The sequence below is a fragment of the Choloepus didactylus genome, chromosome 9, assembly GCF_015220235.1.
Source record: "Choloepus didactylus isolate mChoDid1 chromosome 9, mChoDid1.pri, whole genome shotgun sequence".
Lineage (NCBI taxonomy): Eukaryota > Metazoa > Chordata > Mammalia > Pilosa > Megalonychidae > Choloepus > Choloepus didactylus.
In genome coordinates, this window is record NC_051315.1 from 114,237,371 (window position 1) to 114,253,751 (window position 16,381).

Below are 16,381 nucleotides of genomic sequence, written 5' to 3' on the forward strand. Positions count from 1 at the left end.
CATTTGTTGCAATAAATAATGCCAAATTGCCAGAGAATTGGGCAACCCTCCAATCTACTCAACCCAGACCAAACAAAATAATTGCATCAAATACTTTTGTCCTCCTTGAACCATGGCCTCAAGTGAATTAAAAACCATTCTACCATGCATTTTGACACCAGTTTAACAATAATGGGAAATAATTAATAACACTTTGGTTTCATATGGTTAACGGTTTTCAATTAACTTGCACCAAATTAATCTCATGCTCACCATCTGAAGAATCAGTTACCTGGTAATTTGATAAATTCATATAACAGAATTTTCAGGTATCTTGAAAGTGGCACCTGAAATGTGGTACATCCTTGAAGTGGCACTGGTGCCTCCAGAAACACCGAAATCTACCCTGTTATATTTCAAACAAACCAAGAAAGGAAACGCATTTTTTTTAAGTTCAGTTGTGCTGCTTTTTTGTGGGTTATAATAAAAAATTGAGCAAACACCATGAATTATCTATGGCAGCAACTTCTTTGTGCGTCTTGGCAATCTGGGTTGTGTATACATCCCATGATCATTATGTTACATCTTTAGCAAAGAAATAGCCAAAAGCCCTTCAGCGATCCCTATTTAGACCTCTAAGATTGTTCTGCCAGCCTGGGTCAGAAGTTGAAATATATAAACAGTCTTTCCGTGCTTGAACTTGAAAGAAAAATCAGTCATCTGTACATGATCTGTGTTAGAGCAAAATGTAATTTTTCCCTCTGACAATGTGTTTATGGTTGTTAAGTTATCTTGATTGCCAAGAGGAATCTGTTTTGTGTGGCAGGCTTTCTGACTTAAAATGTCAGATGCTGCCCCCCACTCCGTATCCAGCCATCCTTTCAACTAATTCACAAATTGACTTGACTCTCAGCTAGCTTAAAAAAATAATTTCCTGAAAATTAAAAGTCTGGCACAATACAGCACTAAGAGTCCATTTATCTTGTCTATTTTTATAAAGCTTCGCTGTAGCATCTGGCAAAATGCCCACTTCTAGTATCAAAGGTCCCCAAGGACACTTGGCAAGACAGACTTTTCTTCTAAGACCCTGAAAATGATCACGGGCTCCCTAAAGCATGATTTAAAAAGCCTACGATTAGGATTTATAATTTATCTTGTGTATTGTTTTTTAAAAGTCAGAAGCAAGTGAAAAATACAGTGGAGGTGAAGTGACATTACTGTGACCGTGTCTTTGTCATCTCTATTAAGAGCTCCACTTCCTCATTGAATGCATCAGTCAGGGGGTAACTGAAAGCTTGGGATTTCTCTGTTATTATGAAAGATAATGGCTAAAGATTATCTAGATGGGGCCAAGCAATGATTCACTCTTGTTTAATCAACTGCAACCTGTGTTAAGCTATAGCCTCGTCTCAATGTAAACCAGACTAATCTTTCCACTTTTCTGCAGGAAATGGCAAGGGCACTTGTTTATTCGGTTACCCTGGAATTGAGTAAATCCTTCCCTTCTCTTCCCGCCTCCCCCCCACCAATCAGTTGGGGGGAAGTTTCCAGTACTTCCAATCTAAGACTGATTGGGCTTTCCTGTTGATGCCAAGTTGAAGCATGCCATTGAGAAAACAATCTAAAGACTGTTGTCTTTCTTGTAGCTCTGAGCTAAGCAAATGATTACACCAAATGTACCCCTCTTTCGTGCTATGGAAGAGAAATAGTCTGTGAAGAACTGTTTGCTTGGAAGGTTTTCTGAAGAGCTGAACACTTGTTCTCAAGAAAGTGAAGATACGCTTCACCCAATCTGGTATGAGGTTTCCCTGTTTTTGACCAAGGCTCCACTCACCAGATCCTTCTTTTAGCACAGGAAATGCAAGGCAAAGCCACTTTGTCAGTTTGGTGGCATTCAAATCATTGTGCTTCAATGATTTACCTCCATAAACCTAAATGTCATTTCACCAGCAAATTCTTTATGCTGAAACTTTTGATACCAAATTCCAATGTGATTACAGAATTAGATTTTTGTATTTGCTTTATTGCATTTGGAATATTGAAAGTTTCTTTTCCTTTATTAAATTAAGTCCTTTAGAAGAGTTTAAAACTCCTCTGATGCATGACCAAAGACACAGTTCCATCTGTTTTGTTTTTCTTATTCATGACAGAGATGATTTTATTTTAAACAGTGCGTGCATTTCACTTTACTCCTTCTTCATGTCTGTCAGGGCACATCATCTGTGATGTGTACATAGTTAACCGTAGCATTCTGCAAGATGATGTAGGCAGAAAGTGAAAACAGCTTTGCAAAAAAGTCAGCTAACAGTGAGAGTTGATGGCTTAGGCAACTGCTCTGTGACCTCTCCACTGAACAAAAAAAAAAAAAATGTAAGGACCATCTTTTGGTACCTGAAACTTAATGGACATTGTTCTCATCCAGTTAGTGAAGGCTGGATCCCTTTCTCCCAGGCAGGTGTCAAATATCCCAAGGACTGAATCTAGTGTCTTGTGTTTGTGTTTTGTGGCTGGGATGGAAGCCAGCGACGCAGCAGGCGTGTAAACGGAGCTCTCCTCTGGGTGCTCTCTTTGGTCACCCCTCATTAGAACTGAGATGCACCAGTGCAAAAGCTTCCACGTCTGACTTCTGCTCTGCCGCATGCACCGTGCTTCTCAAACTGGAGAGCTCACACATCTTCCCAGCCTCCTTCTCCAGGGCAGTGGAGTGCAGTCCTGTGGGGGAGTCCACAGGGTAGGCAGGGACTTTCTTCCTACAACACCAGTTTTTGGTTAATAGTAAGAAATTTAGAATGAATTTCATCCTATGGCAAGCACAAATATATCAAAATATAAAATTCCCCAATTGTCAAAAACAGAGGCTTGAAGGAAATCTCACCCTCGCTGGAGGCACTTGGGCTATGGCCTCTGACTCTGTAGAAGTACACAGTGGTTCTTCCTCATTCTGCTACGATGGAGAGAATCATGAAATTCTGCTGAGTGCTCTAAATTCTCTTTCAGAGCAGCATCTACTCTTTTATTTTCAGACATTTAGCAAACAAATACTAACTGTCGTAAGATTGACATTAGTAAGATGTTGCATAACAACTGAATTTTATATTAGATTAGTTTGGTTATAACATCCAGGACTTTCTAGCCCTTACATTTCTTTCCACCCCAAGAAAAAGTGACTTTATGGAAACTGTTTCAAACCATGATGGGTTCAAGTTCATATGAGGCATATATACAGTTGTAATATTTGCTCAGTACTCATCCTTTTGAACACAAATTAAGCATCCTGGAAATAGTTTGGGGTCAGTTTTATGAAGTTTGCAAGTTGTGTTCAGCTCAAACATTTTGAACAAACTTTTGGCTCCCAGTTGCTCTTAATATCATGATTAATTACTGCAGTATAGGCTTCCATATTGTCCCTGCCCATTCTCTTTCAATGTAATTATTCTTTTTCCATTTTTACTTCCAAAATGAGATGACCATGAGATTCAAAACCTCAATTGCTTTTAAAGGGCCAGACAGGACAAATGAATAAAACTGCTGGTTAAGATACCAGATGCCAAGCTGGTTATGTTTTGATCAACCATAATATTTACCTAGTTACATTGCTTTTATAAACCTTCTTCAGACCAAATCAAACACACACAACAGCCAAATTCACCCTGTTGGCCTCCAGCATGCAACCTCCACCTTTCTCTCTCTCCTTGATGTGGCTGCTTCTTCTCCCTGATGCTTTGTTCAAAATCCACTGCCTCATGAATGGCTCCTTATGACGTCCACCAGTGCCTGTCATGGCATTGATGGCAGAGTCCCACCAAGGCTATGTAAATAGCAACTGACAGTGAAAGCAGCTGACCAATAGGAGATGCATCTGGTCAGAAACAAGCCACATAAGGCATTATTCTGTATGAATTATTCTGCTTACCTGTTCTATCCACCCTGACATCTGAATCATGACTGCAATTACATGTAGAGTTTATTCAGTGCAAGTAGTGCCTATAAAAATCTTAGAGGTTCTCTTAGTTTGCTGGGGCTGCTGCAACAAAGTATCACAAAATGGGTGGCTTAGAACAACAGAAGTGTATCACCTCACAGTTCTGGAGGTGTTGGGGGGGCCATGTTCCATCCAAAGCCTATAGGGGAGAATCCTCTCTTGCCTCTCCTACCTCCTGGTGGTTGGCCAGCGATCCTTGGTACTCCTCGGCTTCCAGATGCATCACTCTGATCCCTGCCTCCATGTCCCCATGGCCTTCCTTCTTGTTTCCATCTTCATATGTCATTCTCCCCTGTGTCTTTGTCCGTGTCTCCTCTCCCCTTCTTAGGGACAACAGTCATAACAAATTAGAGCCCGCCTTAATCCAGTTTGACCTCATCTTAACTACTATCATCTTCAAAGACACTATTTCCACAATCACAGGACTGGGGGTTAAGATGTGAACATGTCTTTTTGGGGCAAAACAATTTAAGCTGAAACAGAAGTGCTCTTCACGTCAGGTGTTAAAGGCATCCCACACTACAGGCATGAACTGCAATCACAGTTACTGGGATGTAGTAAAGCAGTGAAAAGAATACGCAGTATACTTTAGATATCCACCACTCATTTTTCTTCCCCACAAAATTACCCAAGATTTTAGTGGGTATGTTTAATGGAAATGATTTGCTCTTAGTTCTGCTTTATTCTCTTCGTTCTTGTGGCCTTTGATTTTTGTGTGTGTCCCGTACCACCTGCCTTGGAATTCCTGAATTAGGGATTTTAAAACAAATTGCAGGTAATGCACTCTCTCTGCTGACAAGTATTTTAAATTCACACCTTAAAGGCAAAATCCCACTGCAGATGCCCTGGGCATAGCCTATAAACAAGGAAGACACATTCTCACAGAGCAGTGCACTGGCTGCTCCCCCTTGGTCTAGAGCCCTTGTACAGTGTGCAAACTGCCCAACCACACATGCTAGCCCTGTGCCTAGGATTTTTCTTTTACTGCCTGATAGTTGCTTTTGGCCTCACATGTATTTTTCTTAAGTGAATTTTCTTTTCTTTCTTTTTTTGTTTTTTATTTATGATTCTGTAGTTGATTCCCTATCAAAGCACCATGCATTGAGGAAACATAATCCAATGAGGAAATAGACTTGCTCACTGATACTACAATGAAATGAGGGTCTGGAAGACAAAGGATGAGTGGCATTAACCATAGATGTTGTTGGTTTTAAGTGCTGAAATGGCTCAGTGTGCCACGCTACATTTTATTTTGAATTCCCGACCAGCAGCGTGACTGATGGTAGAGGACCTCATCTTGCATGTCTGTCCCATCCCAGCATTAGACTGGAGGCACCTCAGTGGTAGGGACAAAGGCTCCTTCCTCTCTGGTTACTCTCCCAGGCTGTAGCAGAGTCCCCTGTAAAGAGTGGATATCAATGATTTGGATTCATCAGCCTGGCATTTCTTCCGTATGTTCTAAAATATTCACAGAATGTTTGTATCTATCTTGCACTCTGTGATTTATGTCATTTCAGTGACGGTTTTTATCCAAAAGAGCATATGCCTAAAATCTAGAAAGTTAGAATATAGTTTTTTCCCTGTAAATAAGAAAAAGGGTCATTTTCCCTACCAAAGGGAAAGTAAATTTCATTATCTCACAATTAGAAATCTTGACAAAGGTATGGGATTTTGCTTTGCATCTCATCTACACCCAGTTTTTTTTTTAATTCCCCCCTTCCTTTCAGTTTGAATTTTCGATATATTAATATGCCTTCAAATACCCTAAACAGTATCACATCTCATTAAGGAGATGGATGCCTTTTGCTAACACAGCATTTTCATCTGTTCCCAACATGAGTAGGTCATGTACACCCCTGTTGCACCAAAGTCTTTCAAAGTAATAAATTAATTGAATTACTGCTTTGTGGTGAATGAAGAACAGCAGAAGCCTCACTGCCACAGCCATTCCTTTCAAGTGAATACTTAAATTCTCTGGGTACGGAAAGGAATTCCCTATAAAACTAGACAAATGATCCATCTCTGTGTGATACATCTATTTTTATTATACCTGCAGGTAGACATTGATGTACCTGTTCTTTTTACCCTAAAGCAGAGACATTAATGAACAAGATGAAGTTATAGCTCTCAAAATGGGGTGATTTCTTACCTGAATGACTGTCAGGGTATATACCAGGTCTAGGAAAGAGTAGAAGGAAATGAAGAGAGAAGTACCATAGACATATTCCAGAAAACTCTTTTGAAAGCCTTCATTTCTATGTTTTGTTCCCAGAAATCTTCTTTGCTAAACAGCATAGCTTTTGGTTTCATGCACTAAAAAAATTGGTAATAGTGCCATTCTCCCTTAAAATGAAAAGTTAAAAGCGATTATGGGTTTTGCACTTCATTTACAGCTGAGTTCTGTATTGAAGATTCAGCAGAATTTTGACTCAGAGAGAAAAAGAAATACTGGAGAAATCACCACATGAAAAGGTAAACAGTTTGATAAGAAAATCAGTGTGGCTCTGACCAGAAGATGTCTAGGCTGATCAAGCCGATATCCTGGTGGGAGTTCTGACTGACCAAAGGAAGCCAGAGATACAATAAATCTTAACTTTTAGCAGGGTCTTGGGTTGTGCCCCACACAACACAGACATCAATTAAGTAGAAAAATAAGGTCTGAACTTCTCGGTTATAAGGTGAGTGGAAAACCAGCTGGAAGGAAAGACCCAGAGAGAGGTTATCAATGGATCAGTGTCAACCTAGGAACACACAACAAATGGGGCCACACTTCCTCTGGTCAGCTCTAAACCCTTGGTTAGTTAACAATTTTATCAATGACCTAAGGATTCAACAGAAAGAAGGTTCTTATTAAGCTCTGAATAGTAAAGGGGGCAGGCCACATTCCTGGACAGAGGGTACTGAAATCCAAAGCAACGGATAAATTGCCCAAGTTACTAGCTACAACTAAAAGAATGTTCAATGAAGACAAGTGTGGAGTATTAATGGACAAATTGTGCTTAAGGAAGACATGGAAGAGTTAGGTCTATGTAACTCTGGCAGTAAAAAGATCATTTGAAATTTCTGCCAATGATTCCTGTTCTTTGGCCTTTGAGATGTATCTATGTCTAAACTTTTGCTGGCGGGGAGCTCAAGGGGCTCACCTGGTGTCACTATGAAGAGTTGCACAGGTTGTTTCCTGCACAAGATCCCTGGAATGCAAGCAAATGGGGTCTGAAATCTAGCTAGGACTCTGCTTGCCAAGCACCCTTGCACAGGCAGTGAATGCCCAGCACAGGAAACTTCTAATCCACAGAGAGCCTCCGCATGGATTAGCCACGGCCCTAGGAGATAAGTGACTGCTTTTGCATCCGAGAGGCCATCTCTGTATTGAACTCTTTACCACCCTTTACTTCATTCCCAAGCGATGCCCACTGCTCACTGATGGATCAGGAGTCAATTTGGCAAGGAGAGTTGCCCAACCTAATAATTTAAAGTTGTATGTGGGCCATTACTTAGGCAATCAATAAGGGTGTATTAAAAAAATCTAACTACCTCACCAAATGTGTGGATTCAATAACTGTTTGGGATTGAAAAATAAGTCAGTTATTTTAAAGGAGATTTAAAGAAAAAGGTTATGTTTACTATAGTACAGATTACTCAAACACGGCAAAAAAAAAAAAATCACAGAGTACCTGAATAGTTGAAGTTTGTTGTAAACACCTCTTTACAATAACCTCTCTCCCACCTGGCACTTTCCTTTTCTGGCTTATTTTTCCTCATGGCACTTGCATTCTATATTATGATAAAGTGCTTATTTGTACTGCATTACCCACAGAGCCTATAAAAGTGACTATCATATTATACATGCCCCAAAGCATGTTTAATGGATAAAAAAACAAAAAGGGAGACATTGAAAAATCCCTGAAAATGAGTTCTAGGGACTCTTCCCCCAAAGTCTCTCTGGTGATAAATGCAAACTGTACAGTCTGGGGATGGAAAGCAACTCTTCTAGCTCTCTTAACTCCTCGCGCTATGCAAAAGCAAGGAATTCAAGCCTTTCAAAATGTCCCCATTTGGATCTTGCCAGGAGAGCAGAGGGCATCCTTTCCGATCACTGCCTGCTCCCCCCAGCCCCCACCCCCACCCATTCATTTTGTCCTTTTAACTCCTTTACCCTCCAGAATGTCTCACACTCTGCAAAATCCACCCACCCACCCCACCCCACCCCCGTTAAGATTCAGCAAGTCTCCAGTTTCTCCTTGGGGATTGTAAATGGTCTTCAGTTCTCATCCTTCCCCGAAGTTTCTCTTGCTGAATCCAGTGGATTCGGAGCTCTGAAATCCTTGGGAGGAGGAGACAGAGTAGCTCAGGGTGATGAAACCAGCACCAAGTTGCCTTTTATTTGCTTTTCTTAAGTGTTTAACAACAACAAGGAGTTTCATCTTAACGAATGGCGAATGGCGAATGCCCCAAAAGCCTAACGGGCACATGTCGGAGGTTCGTAGAAGGTTTATTTGCTGAGCTCACGCCGCCTTAATTCACCATAGAGAGTTCTCTGCAAAGAACTTGCTCCACAAAGAGGCCGTGACCAATCGCCCCTCCTCCTAACTACAAGGAAGGAACGGGGCAAGTAAAGAATAGTCTTGACGCAGTTCTCTATAAAGCAAGTACGGTATAAAAATGCAAGAACAAAAATACACAAGGTAGAAGTCGTAAGATTAGATCTTCCCTCTGGTATCAGACTCCTTGGGAAATCTGAAGAAAATGTACCTTGGGGCCATAAAAAAATAGAGAACTAAAATACGAAAAAGCTAAAGGATCTGAGGTTAATCAACATAAAACGGAGCCCAGAGGAAGATTTAATGTTAAAATTTGAGAAAAATGCTTTCGAAGAAATATACTATAATTTTCTATTCTTTAGTAGCTCCACTAAGAATATGAAGGTGGGGGGAGGAAGGGACGTCAGCTATGAAATGAAAGGAAAGGATAAATTTAGGTATAAGGAACAAGTTTTAAAATGTGGATGTATAAACATTCCAAGGTGAGGAGAACAAGGCACTTGCCTTGGATGCAAAATTTAAGGAGGCACCAAAATCTCAGTAATCAAGACAAATAGTATTTAATGAAATATTTTTCAATCAAAATTAATGCAAAAAAATCCATGACAAATGAAATACCAACATGTTAAATGAAGATAGCATCTGTATTACTGTTTTATTTTGGTTTTTTTTTTTCCTTTTCCCTCAGGCGCCAATATGGCTTTGCTTGGAAATGCTTAAGTTGCTTCCTACAGGAGTTTGAAAAATTTCTTTGAAGTCCTCAAAAAACAATATGAATTTTCATTGAAATATTTGGCTATGATGAAATATTCCCTTTCTGAAGAGGCAGATTCTTTAAAGCAAAAGTAGAGTTGTCAGTTTTCTGGATAGACTTTCAGATTGCCTTTATCTTTTCCAGGAAATTTCCAGCAAGGTACCATGCCTTCGTTAAAATATTTCTCAGGTAAAAATGATGAATCATAAATCATTGTATGTTCCTCTAATTTTCTGCTGAACACAAAGAAATAAAGAAAATGCTATCTGTATTCCAAAGTCACCCTTTATCCCCAGGGTTGTTTTGCTGTTTGTTTGTTTTTTCTCTCTCTCTCTTTTCATTTAATGTTAAATTGCATATATATTTTTTGGATTATTTAGTCTTATAAATGCCAACTTCTTGATGTTATTCCCAGGAAAGGCAGGTGAATTTCTTTACAGTTTTCTGATTCATTATTCCTTCTTGTAACGCTATAAATAAGTGAGAGTATTTCCCTGGAATTGCTCTTGTCAAAAGCAGTAAGCAAAGTCAGATCTCAGATGAATATGAAAATCAGGTCTTACACAAAATGTAATGCTATCCTGTAAGTGTCTGTCTCTTAGACTGCTGATAATTCATAAAACCTCCAGTGGTCTGCCTTAAATGTGAAATCCCAAGTGATTCCAATACATAAACTTGTGAACTGCCATAAATTGAAGTATTTTAATGGGGTTTGTACAAGTGTTAATAAATTTCACTTTGCTGACCCAGCATTCTCCCTCCCTCCCTCTCTCTCTCTCTCTCTCTCTCTCTCTCTCTCTCTCTCTCTCTGGTCTTTGTCTCTCTTTAAATTTGACTTTTAGCCTTCACATTAAACACATCTTCTCATTATGAGAATCATTTACACTTGCTTTATCCCAGCATTCTTTAGCAGTGGAATAAAGGTATCATGTTTCTTTCGTTCCTTTTTTTGATTACTAAGTAATCCCAGGTGGCAATAGAAATTCAGTTTTGTGGATGAGACAAATATGAGAAAACAGAGATACATTTCAATGTGTTTTGAAAGTAAATGATTTTCAAATATGTTTCATAGAATTTTCATGAATATAGAAGGTATTCAATTGTAAGTAGCCAAGAAAAATATTGAATGCATGATTAGGGGAAAACAGCTAAAGCACAGTTTTGCCGTTATACAAATTTATTTATACATCTATGCACACATTGATACTAGAAAGTTTCAACACAAATAAATATCTGTGTTTGTGCCTATATACTGCTGAAATAGAGAGGCCTGGGAAGGGTGTAATTAATTATGAGGACATTTTGCTTATTCACAATGTCAAATCAAGTCATTCAGGCATAGGGTTTTTATTTATTTGCATTTTGCTGGGTGAATGTACTAAATCATCAGCATTGACCAGGAAAACCACTTAGATTCTCAGGATAATATACAACCATCATTTCTCATGGATGTATGAAATAAAATCTAAAATCAACTTAAGTCTGAATGCATTATCTTTTCCAGAATTCTAATTTAGACAGAATCCAAGATGTATCGATTCAAATAGGTAGTGGGCTGAAGGGGTGACTAGACAAAGTGACTGTAATTCCTGTTCTTATCCTATCATCTGGGTTTCAGATTCAAAGGAATTGAATTGAAATCCTTCCTTCCTCTTGTGGTCTAGAAAATTAACTTCCCCATTCTCAAGAAGAATTCCCAGATGACAATAAAGTACATATCTCTTTCCTAGTAACAGAAAATCAGAAGACTTTATGAAACAAGGGTTTGGGGAAAAAAAAAAAACCTACACAAGTACAAAGAGGATGGAGGGGAGGCTAACAAGATCATAATTAGTGAACAATGTGATATGTCTGCCACAGAATTTAAGGTTCTCTTGGGTTGCATTAATGATGGCCTCGTTTCTAGATAATAGAGGTGAGGGACCTTATCTATGCTACTTTTCTCTAACAACTCCTGAGAAATAATACTTCGTTCAGTCCACAGTGATTACTAAAGAGAGTCTGAGGGAAATAACTAGCAACTGTGTCATATACGGTTGAGTCAAGTAACTAAAGGATATTAAGCTTGGAGAAGAGACACATTTATGGTGTTCAAATACCTGTAAGGCTATTGTGGGGAAAACTAAATAGATCTGTTTTGTAGGCAACAGAACCTTGTCACTAAACTAACTGTCAAGATTATTTCCATTTTTAGGCTTCTGTGACTATTTCTGGGATCATGTGCCTTTAACCAATCAGGTTCTTTGCCTCCAAAACTAGATGATAATTAAGTCTCTCCAGGTATTCGAGAATCCTTCTTACTCCATAGAACAACATTTGCTTACATAAATACACTGTCTATTTATTTAAAATCTACATCCTTTGAGGAGATAAGAGAAGTTATGGGCTACTTTTCAGGGAAAATCAGAATATACTGATATTCAGGATATAAACTTTAGGTAAGGGGCACCACTTTTAAAATACATGGTCATAAATAAATAGAGCTAAGGATTTCAAAAAAATATGTAGACAAGAAAGAACTAATTTTAAGAAAGAAAATTTCAGTAGTTTTAAGAAAGTAGATCTCCAAAGAGAAAATTATGAGAAGAAAGGAGGTCAAGAAAGATAGATAACTTTTGTAAAAACTCTATTCACTACACAAATTTAACTCTTTTGCACACACACAGTTGGAGGCATAGAAAACTCTCATTGGCTAAACACAAGAGGCTAAAAATCAAGTGGAAGTCCTGAAAGTTCTTGAGAAACCTCAGTCTTTGCAATGTAATTATTTAAAAGAAAATATAACTTGTAAAAGACAAAAGTAGAGAAATCTTAAAATATAGTGGAAATAAAATTAATATAAAGGAAGTGTGTCTCATGAGAAACTGGAAACCTTAGTCGATACCATTGACACATCCTAGAAACAACAACAAAACTTACCAAATAGCTACAAAATTAATAAGGTAAACACATCTTTTTAGACCTTGTACTGGTTGAGCATCAGTTGATGAGCCAAGTCACTAAGCTGTAGTAAATAGCCATCTCACCTTGGTATGCCTCAAATTTGTATCAAAGCATCAGTTATTCATTTACTCAAGATTGTATGTAGAAAGATTGTATGAATAATATTTCATATAAATATATGATTATGTACTATTTGAATTTTACCATATATGTAATATAAATATATGCATATTGCTTTATGGATATCAACTGTATGGACATAAACTATAACAAAATACATATTTTTAAATCTTTAAAAATATGCACAAATGTAGTGGACAGTATAAGATCAATTCACTTCAAATAATTGCTGAATTCATAGGAGCTTTTTTGACATGCTATATTTGATGATTATATCAACAATAAAAATATGAGTATTATCATGTCAGAGAGTTTTTTAAAAATTTTTTAGAAAAAGGATCCTCATACCTCAAAATGTTGGCAACACTGTTCTGATGTTTCCTCTCTTTCCTATAGGTGATGTTTCCAAGTCCTTGTGGACATGCTAGAACCAATGCGTCTAGTAAATATTAACTATAATAGTAAGTTCCCAGTAAATATTAGCTATACTTACTTATTAGTACTTTAAACCACTTTTTTTCCCTCTTGCTGCTGCTCCCTGGCTTCTCAGGCAATAATACATAAAGGCACATGGAGTGTGAACCATTGGTGTGACCAATTCAAACCAACCTTTCATTTTATTAATTTTTAAATTATTTGCCAGTGGCAAATAGACCATATCTAAGAGGGATGTCTTGTACTTTAATTTATGAAGACAGATCATGGAGTCCTAATTGGTCGTTGGCTGGATTTGTGTGGAAACTTCCTACCTAATTAATAGTGATGAGGAAGGGCTTAAATTCTTGGTTTGTATCCTAATTTATCCCTGTCTTAGATGAAATGAATGATATCTGTTTACCCTGGACTTATAATTAGGGTTCATTGAGAGTCAAGGTCACCTACTTGGCAAGTGACCCTAAGGCCTCCTCTTATATAATTTTTTATTTCACTCAGTTTGAATCCTTGATATATATTTCTAAGAATAAAATATTTTTATTGCTTCCTTAGAGATTTTTCAGATCATATGAGCAAACTCAGTTTTCCCAACCACCAATTTTTTTTTGCCTAAAGCATTCTTATTGTACATAGAATGGGACAAGCGATTTGGCTCACACTCACTGAACTGCATGCCATGGTCCAGTCATTACTGGTGACAGAACCCTCTTCTCCTGTATAAAATTGCTATGCCCCTAACTGGAAAGTGATCACAGATAATCAATACACTTTATTTTAAATGTTATGTATAATGCCTTTCTCCAAATGTTTAATTTCCATTAAAATTTCCCTACCTCTATAGGATTACACAGAGAGAATGACTTTGGAAAGTAAATCCTCTTGAAACTAACATGTGTAACTAAATCATATGGTTCGTTGAAAGGTCACCAAGTCCAACTCATGTTGAATGAACGTAAGTTGGCAAAGCAGATGACTGAAAGAATAGATGTGTGGTCTATTTTAAAGTAAGTGCTACTAAAGCAGACTCGTGTTACATGATCTTTACAGGAATCTGGATATATAGTAGAATAAATTACATCTTCCCCCCAAAAATAAAGCCCATATAGTAAATATTACTCAGAATACCCTTGACAATTTTGCCCCACAATTCAAGGATTATTAAAAGAGTCATTTTATTTTAATACACAAGATTAAAAAGTAGATCTAAAATCTTGACTTTTAATTGTCATCTGTTGATGTACAAGTTTTCTGTTGTTTTGACTGGAGCTTTTAGACCAAACTCAGTCCTTACCTCCATCCACCATTAACAGAGATGTAATAATATGCTACATATCCATATTCAATATACCACATTGCCTCTTAGGCATATATCACATAAGTAAGTTTATTCGAAAAGTAAAATAAGGTAAAAAAAAAAAAAGTGGGAATCAAGAGACATGAATTTCAATCTAAGCTCCACCTATTCCCAAGTGCGTGTGGTAATAAAAGAACTTCATCGTAAAATCAGAAGTTAGGTTTTTTTGATACTCAATAACAGAATGTTTATGAAAATCAGCTTATTTAATGATAAAATGTGGAAAATATTAGCCATATTATGAGCAATGAAATATAAATACTTAGAAAAATCATTCTTTAAGTCTCTGTTACTTGATAATTGCCTTTTCTTCCACTAACCAGTAAGGTGATCTTGGGCAAGTCACTAACCTCAATAAGTCTCAATTTTCTAATCTGAATGATGTCCACTATTCCATGATTCTTACGGGAGATAAAATTCTCCAAACACAAATATATTAAAATGCATGGAATTTCTGTGCAGCCAATTGAATGAGGATCCATTAGTTTTTTTAACATGGGAAGATATTGGTCTTCTAACCTCTCTTCAATTGGGATCCTATTTATCCCTATTCTTTAACTTAGTCTCAGAACAGATGGCCTAAGGTTACCCATTTTCATATCCAGAGTTGATAATCTAATTATAAAATCATAAAGATATCATGGTTGAGCCTGCAAATGCTTGCATAAATCATGATTATGCACATGAAATGTAAAGAACATTTAAAACACATATGTATGAATTTAGGATTTGCTTATGAAAAGTGATCATCTATATATTAAACATTTACAATGTCAATGCATGATGTTGGATATGGGGCACTAGTATAAAAAGATGCTGTATGGAATAGTGACAATGCATTAAGCTTATCTTAGCTTTGTCACTTGATTTTCTTGACCTTGGGCCAGTGACTTGAACCTTGGAGGCTTCATTTCCTCAACTCTAAAATGGATCAATCTTGGATTAAATGAGCTCCAGGGTCCCATCTAGCTCTAAAATGTTATATTGTCTTTTAATATGGATTAATGTGCAGATCATAAAATCCTACTCTTCAATTTTCAGTCTTAAGAGTCTTTAAACATCATCCAGTTGTGTAAAGTCCCCCAGAGGATATATTGTTACTTTCAATGAACTTGAACTTTGTAGTCTGGAAATCAGCAAGGGAAACTTTCTCCTTGCCAGCCTTGGTAATAAGGTATATACCTCTCTTTTCCTTTGTCCTATCCTTTCTTCCTCTTCCTCACTTCAGGAATATATGGTAAAAAAAATTAGTTTGCATTTACATTGGAAAATACCACTCCATAGAATCTGAAGAAGCTGGAATGAATAGGAACTAACATCTGTGAGATCTTACTATGTGCCAGGCACAGGTTGTATAGCATAGTATTTAATTATTACATCAATGCTATAAGGCAACTATTACCAACCCTCATTATCATAGAAGAGGAAATAGTGACTGGAAGTTCATAACTTGCAGAAGACGATGAAGCTAGTGTTAGCAAAATAACACAAACCCCATCTCTCCAGTTCTTTCCACAGCACCACTGCGTTTCAGAAAAGAAGTTACTGGAAACTCACAAATTAAATTGATGCTACAAAAATAACAGTCATGGTCACTTTGTTCAACACTTGGAATTTAATGAAATGCTTTCAATTTCAAGTCTAGTTTAAAAGAGCACAGAACTATTTGTAAAGCACAGTTTTCTAAATTATGGTACATCCATACAAAGATTGTTATGTATCTACTATAAACCATATTTTCTAAGTATACTTAATGATATGCTCGGTATGAAAACCAAAATATAAACCATGCACAAATACATATAACGTGTGGAAAAAAATTGGGAAAATGCACCAAAAAGTAAAAATTAATCAATAAACAAATATCTATTGAATGCGTGTTACGTTCCAGGCCCTGTGCTAGGCACTGAAAAATAATGTGAAAAGCGTCGACATTGTCCCTGCCGTCATGGGACCTGCTGTATACTCATTAGTGTGTCATCTCTGGGTGATAGGATTATAAGTGCTTCTGATTGTCTTATTTTCTAAATACTCTGAGATGTAAATATACCTTCCACAATCAGGAAAGCAAAGAATATTAAAGATTATCTTTTCTCCTGTTCAGTTATATACGGGATAGATACTGATCTCATTCTACATTTTCTGGGCTAGGCTACAGTTAGGAGAAGCTATGCTTTTTTCTTTTTTTAGTAAATTATTTTGGAGAATATCTACATTGCAATGTTATGTAGGTCTGCTTTCATTTCATTGTGATGATCAAAAAATAACAAAAG